The 7,130-nt window shown below is 44.3% G+C and overlaps 1 long non-coding RNA gene across 1 annotated transcript; it reads right to left on the bottom strand.

The window, feature by feature from the left end:
- Window positions 1-979: 979 nt before the first annotated feature.
- LOC122241511 lies at window positions 980-6,859 on the bottom strand. The gene is made up of 4 exons (XR_006221681.1): window positions 6,832-6,859; window positions 5,579-6,031; window positions 5,144-5,332; window positions 980-1,294 (listed from the first exon to the last, which is right to left on the bottom strand). It is a non-coding gene; the product is annotated as an uncharacterized LOC122241511 (long non-coding RNA).
- Window positions 6,860-7,130: the final 271 nt, after the last annotated feature.

Here is a 7,130-nt window from a genome sequence, read left to right as displayed (position 1 = left end):
GCAGATTCGTGGTTGTCAGAGATGGGGGGGGGTAGGCAAAATATATAAGGGGGTGAAAAATTACAAGCTTCTAGTTATAAAGTAAATAAGTCATGAGAATGTGATTTAAGCATGGTAACTATAGTTGATAATACTATATTGCATATTTGAAAGTTACTAAAAAAGTTTTACTTTTTTACTGACTTTTACAAGTCAGTTCAGCTCTCTTTGTCTTAATTTCCTCATGGATAAAATGAGGTTTTTAAACTACAATTTCCCTAAATCCTTTACAAGTGTATGATTTCAGTTGTATCATGTTTTTTTTTTAATGTTTATCTACTTATTTTGAGAGAGAGAGAGAGAGCATCCAAGGGGCATAGAGAGAGAGGGAGGGAGAAAGAATGCCAAGCAGTCTCTGCTCTGTCAGCACAAAGCCCGATGCAAGGCTCAATCTCAGGAACTGTGAACTGAAATCAAGAGTCGGACACTTAACTGAGCCAACCAGGTGCCCCTCCAATTGTATCAAATTCTTCATTCTGCATTAAAGGGAATAGACATATATTTTTTAATGTTTATTTATTTATTTTTGAGAGAGAGAGAGAGAGAGAGCACAAAAGCAGGGGAGGGACAGAGAGAGAGGGAGACATAGAATCTGAAGCAGGCTCCAGGCTCTGTGCTGACAGCTCAGAGCTCGAACTCACAAACTGTGAGATCATGACCTGAGCTGAAGTTGACCACTTAACTGACTGAGCCACCCAGGTGCCCCTAAAATAGACATATATTTAGTGAGAATCCAGTTTTTTGTTCCATGAGCATTTACCAAAGCAGTGCACAAAGACAAATAAAGACACATTTCACCATAGGGGGATTCACAAGACAGACCTAAGTGTTGTAGCACTGGACCTGGGGTTTACCTCAAAAGAATAAAATTTGGGAGCCTATTCTGTGAGCATAGGTTCTGTTCCCAAATTTAATTATAATGCATAGTGTACCACTCTTAGTGAAATCAGATAAATACAAATTGGACAACTAGCCTATATTTACCTTGTCCAGAGGTATGAGAATGTAGATATAATGCACAATTATAACAGAAATAGCACCATTCTTCCAAGCATGGAGAGTAGGGATCAAGGAGGATTTATGACATGTTTTTGGACAGGATCAAACAATCACCCTGTCCTTGGTACTCAACTCCCACATTTAGAGCTTTCTTCCTTTAGCTACAGCATTAAATACCTATTAAAATGCAATTGATCTTGAGAGGGGCTGCAGTCACTTATGTCTTCATATGAATGAGTTTGGTCAGTTCTTTCTCCTAAAAGAAGGAAGAGAAGAAAGCATGAAGACAAAGGTCCCCCCTCCAACTAGAGGGGAAAGGCAAGGCAGGAAGATAACTGTAAAAGTGCTCTACTCTTTTCCCATTCGTAACTCATTTAAATAATGTTTAATTAAGTTAGGTGATTATAATTACAAATAAGCAGAGTTAGGAACAAGCATTGGGACCCACTGTAACCGCACACCTTACAAGAGAAGCAGGTGCACATGGGAACACTGGAGAGCAGCCACATGACAGGAGGGTTCAGCCAGCCACGGTCACCAAATGGCATGCGGTTTGGTCAAGAGCTTCCATTGTACTTCACAGCTTGCTTAGGGTTGGGTCTGTCTACCATTATCAAACTGTACCTCTGCTGATTCAGAATTCAGTGGAGCACTAAACCCAAATAAGTAAAAGTCATCATCCTGTTGAGCCACATGCTATGGCAAGTACGTTCACTGTGTGCTAAGTGGTAGGCACTGTCAGTTGCTTTATATATTCATAATCTTCTTTGGTTTGCAGCACAGCACAATCCTATGATGGAGGGGTTGTTATTCCATTCTATTATGAGGAAACTGGGGCATAGACAGGTTAAGTAATTTTCCCGAAGACCGAACAGCTATGAAGAGACAGAACCAGGATTCAAAACCATGTCCGATGACTCCAAAGCCTAAGCTCCTAGTTATTATATTTTGTTGAATTTTGTATGCGTTACTGTGAAATATTGCCAACGACATTTATGGACCGCTCATCTGTTTAAACTGTTGTGGAGCACTAAAGGTCAGGCCCTGTGCTGTGCGTGGGGAATACAGACCTGAGCACAGTCCTATTCCTGAGGAAATGTGAATCTAGTAAAGAATACAGTCAGATCACCTGGGTTCAAATGCTAACTCTACTTCTAAGTATGTAAACTTCAGGGAAGTTAGTGAATGTCTTTCAACTTCAGATGTCCTGCATGTGAAATAGGATAAGAGCTCCTACCACACAGGGTTGTTTGGGGGAACTATGAGACAAATAAATTAATAGCATAGTGCCAAGAAAACACAGTGGACACACAGTAAACATTAGCTAATATGATGTTGCTGATGCTGTGAACAAGCAGGGCTCATAGGAGGTAATCACAAAGCATGCTAACACTGGTCCTTTAAAATTTATGCAGAAGGGACTCTCTAAAATTAATAATAATAATAATAAAGGGCGCCTGGTTGGCTCAGTCACTCGAGCATCAAGTCTCAATTTCAGTTCAGGTAACGATCCCAGGGTCAGGGGTTTGAGCCCACCTTGGGCTTCACACTGAGCATGGAGCCTGCTTGAGATTCTCTCTCTCTGTCTCTCTCTCTCTCTCTCTCTGTCTCTCTCTCTCTCTCTCTCTCTCCCCCTCTGCCCCGCCCCTGCTTGCACACACTCTCTCTCTCTCAAAAATAAAAATAAAAAACATTTTTTTAAAAATTCTCTTTTTCTCGGGGCGCCTGGGTGGCTCAGTCGGTTAAGCGTCCGACTTTAGCTCAGGTCACGATCTCGCGGTCCCTGAGTTCGAGCCCCGCGTCGGGCTCTGGGCTGATGGCCCAGAGCATGGAGCCTGCTTCCCATTCTGTGTCTCCCTCTCTCTCTGCCCCTCCCCTGTTCATGCTCTGACTCTCTCTGTCTCAAAAATAAAACGGTAAAAAAAAAAATTTTTTTTTTTTAAATTCTTTTTATCTGTCCCTGCCCCCTGTTCACACACTATCTCTCTAAAATAAAAATAAATACAGGGGTGCCTGGAAGGCTCAGTTGGTTTAACATCTGACTTCGGCTCAGGTCATGATCTCATGGTTCACAAGTTCGAGCCCCGCGTCAGGCTCTGTGCTGACAGCTCAGAGCCTGCAGCCTGTTTCAGATTCTGTGTGTCCCTCTCTCTGCCCCTCCCCCACTCACACTCTGTCTCTGTCTCTCTCAAAAATAAATAAACATTAAAAGAAAAATTTTTTTAAGATTCCTAGGTAATAAAAAGATTACTGAGATCACTTTATGGCATAAAAACAGTCTGAATTCAGAAATCAGAATGTCCAGTCCTTAAAAGTACAAAGCTGGTTTAACGGTAAATCAGTAAATCATCTCTGGGAGGGGGTTGCTGAAGACTGACAGTGTTTATAGAAAGATAGGCCTCATCCTCTGCCTCTTCCCAGACCTTGTGCCTCCCAGTGCTCAGGATTCCTCCTCCCCCAGCTGTAATCACTAGGTTTCTCACCCTGCCAGAGGCAGTATGGAGGAGAGGTAAAGAGGGACCAGGAAGTTCTTGTTTTGACGGATTCTCTTTGGAGCCAGTTTCTTGCATTTGGAAAATTCTTTGCTTTGGGTGTTTAAAGATGATGCTTTCTAACAATTTCCTGAATTGTTCAAAGCCTCCTCTGCAAAAGACTTTTTTTAGTAATATTTGACTACATTTCTTCCTTTGTCAAAGGTAATGCATTTTACTCCGGCTAGCCACCTTCTTTGTCTCCAGCTGTCCTGGAGGGGAGCCTTCAGGTAGCAATCATGGGGAGGACTGAAAATGACCCGGCTGGTTCAGTCTCTCACATGATTCACCCAGACTCTGGGGGGGCCTCCTTGTTCCCACGATCAGAGCAGCCGGCTGACCTGTCTTTGCCTTTTGCCATTTCCAGGCAAGACTCAAAAAGGACTCGTGTTTCCCTCACTGCCAGAGACACACTATCTCCATGTAGTCCCTGTGAGCCCCTTCCTTGGCTCAAGTTGAAGGTAGAAGCACCCTCCCTGCCCTTCCTGGTAGGGGTGGGGGACTCCCAGCACAACTCTTTCAAAAGAAATTCTCCTCATCAAACCTTTACTGGTCTCTACTCTCTTGATCCTTCAATGTCCACAATGTAAGTGGTTTTGGTGGTGGTGGTTTTTGTTCGTTTTTTTCGGAATCAGGAAACTCATGGAAATGTCCATCTTTGGATGATATCTCAGATATTTTGTACTTATTGCATCTTGGCGCCTCCATCAAAACTTCCAATTTAAAATTCTGTTACATTATTTTTTGTTATTGTCATCAAAATATAAAGCAACTATCGTACAGTAGGGTAATTGCTATAATACAAATAGAAACAAAGTGCCACAGGAAAATAGAGGACAGATAAACAAATCTTATCCAGGATTGGGAGAAGTCAGACACAGAAGGCTTCACGGAGGCAATGACATAGAAGTCCAGCCTTCGGGGACCCACTTCTTCACTTAACGAATTATTTATTGAGTTCCTATTATATTCTAAACAGTATTCTGGGTGCTGGGGATCTATAAGTGACCAACAAAGATCCCTGCTCTCACAGAACTTATATTCTACCTAGCAGGATAGGAGAACAGACAACAAACATAAGAGATAAACTACCTAACTTGATAAAAAGAAATGAATTCTATGAGGGGAAAAAGAAAAAGTAGGGCAGGAAAAAGAAGCTGCTGAAACAGAAAAGAGGAAGGACACGCCAAGGGGGAAAACAGTATGAACAAGGGCCTGGAGGTTTCAGGAGCACGACGCAGTCAAAGAACTGAAGACAGTACGACGTGACCCAGGTATGGAACCACATTGAAAGCATGAATGCCTGCCAGTCCCTGCTGGAGGCTCATCCCCGAACAGCCACTTGGCACTGAGCTGCACGCTGTCCCTATCTTACCCCGGGACCCCATAAACCTTTTGTACTTATTCCCATGGACAATGTCCGACATCTGGAAAGAGAAGTCCAAGTTTAAAAACTGGGGATAACAACCCTGTTTTTTAAGAGAAATTTTATTAAAAATCCCATTATGACATTGAAATGAAAAGGTTGTGGTGCCTATTCAACAAAATGATCAGGTACCTCTTCCGTAGCTCACCTGTGCCAGACACAGCAATATACAGGTAGATGTGGTCCTTGTGTGTGTAACAAAGCAGACCACAGAGAAGCAAGCCTGGGAGCACAGCCCTGGGGCCCAGAGTGACCTGCACGCTGCAGGTCAGCAGTAGGCCCCACTGTTCTGTGACCAGCGATGACATCACCTGCTGGAAGACAGCAGAGCAGAGCCCTAGGAACAGAAATGAGAAGCTTCTGTGCCCCTGCTTCACAGTCTAGACAGTAGGTGGAGGCTGGGAGGTAAAATGACAGAGATTGGAAAGCACCAGGAGGGACAGCAGTGGTAAGATAGGTCAAAAGGCAAAGAAGCATGAGTTACCCTTGTAAATGTGGCTTCATTTCCCACCCTTATCCCAAGTCAACCTGACTTGAGGAAACCCAGACAATAGCAGCAACAAGGACTGTGGTCCGTACTCACCATGACTATAACTGTAATAGTAAAGGTATCTCAAGAATGCGGCTCTGGCGGGCCTAATTTCTTTTCTTTAAATACCAACGTAGTCTCCAGGATAGAGTCAGCCCTCACGCTAAAAATCTGCAATTCCTGTCCAACACCAAGCCTTCTACTGAAATAGCATCAGGCCATCACCAGTAAATAAGTTCTTAACTCCTTTTCTTTAAAAGAAGTTGATACATTCAGCTTGGAGGCACGCTTGCCCAAAGTTAGCCTTCAGATCCGAATGCTGTTCCCAAAGACAGAAATTTTGGAATCAAATTATGTTCTCCAACTTTTAAAAAGGGGATATGGTATCGTTAACAAAAAAGATACAAGTTGCGGGAGGGGGTGGGGAGCAACGTTTCTTCTGAAGTTGTGGCCGGAATCTCCTTTGAAAAGTGGGACTCTGCTGCCCCCTGCCTTCCACTAAAAAAACTGCAGAAGATAAAACAGGAAATCACTAACTCATTGAAGGACAGTATCTTTTTGTCACACACACACACACACACACACACACACGTGCATATACCCCCTAAAAACTTAAGGGCTCCAAAAGCATCCTCTGTGATCTCAACCCCATTATTATCTAAACACTGGTCCCCTGGACACAGTGACAAACACATTGAGACCCCGCATGAATCTGCCCGTCTGTGCTCTTCCTGGAATAATCCTCTGACTTCAGCCATCATGTCCATGCTAAAGGGGAATCGCCAACTCTTACCACCCAAGCTTTACTCATACCTGGATATCCCACAATGCCTTCCAACTCCAAATGACCAAAACCAAATGGCATTTTCCCTCACAAACAAGCCGCTACGAGGACTTCCTTCAGTGAGCTTCATTTCTTTTAACGGCACCTTTGTCTAGTCACTCAGGTCAAAAACTAGTATTCCTTCTTTGACTCCCCTCTCACTGGCCCCCTACTGAATCAAATGAATTGCAGGTACTCCCCCCCCCCCCAGCACCCCCCCCCCCCCCCTCACCACCACATTAACAGCTTCCAAACCCACTGCCTCCACTCCATTGTCAGCCTGGGTTAGGTGCTCATTGGGTCCCCGCTATCCTGTCTGGAGTGTTACACTACCCTTCCAACTGCAATCCCCAGCTCACGCCAGCCTTTCCTCACTCCAGTACATCTTAAAATTGCTGGCAGATTTATCTCCCTGAAGTCCTGCTCTGCTCGTGTCACTCTACCGTCTCCCTCTTGCCTCAGAATAAAACCCATAACCCTTTACCCTGGCAGTCAAGACTTTCCACGATCCGTACCATCTGCCGCCAACCGCTGCTACCACGTCCACGCGCCTTACGCTGCAGCCCCATGGACGCACACGCTGCTCCCTGGAGACAGCCGGTGGCTTTCTTCTGCCTTGCTCCTGATACTTCTTCCTTGCCTGCTTTTCCTCCACCACCTCCACTATCCGTAGTTCTTTCCGTCCAAATCATTTGCATCTTTCAAGTCCTAGGTCGAATGCCACTTTTTCCACAAAGCTTTCCCTAACTCCTTCAACCGGAGCACATCTTTGTCTAAAGTCCA

This window comes from Panthera tigris, chromosome C1 (assembly GCF_018350195.1).
Source record: "Panthera tigris isolate Pti1 chromosome C1, P.tigris_Pti1_mat1.1, whole genome shotgun sequence".
In the NCBI taxonomy this organism is placed as follows: Eukaryota; Metazoa; Chordata; class Mammalia; order Carnivora; family Felidae; genus Panthera; species Panthera tigris.
This window is presented reverse-complemented; position numbering and strand designations above follow the sequence as displayed.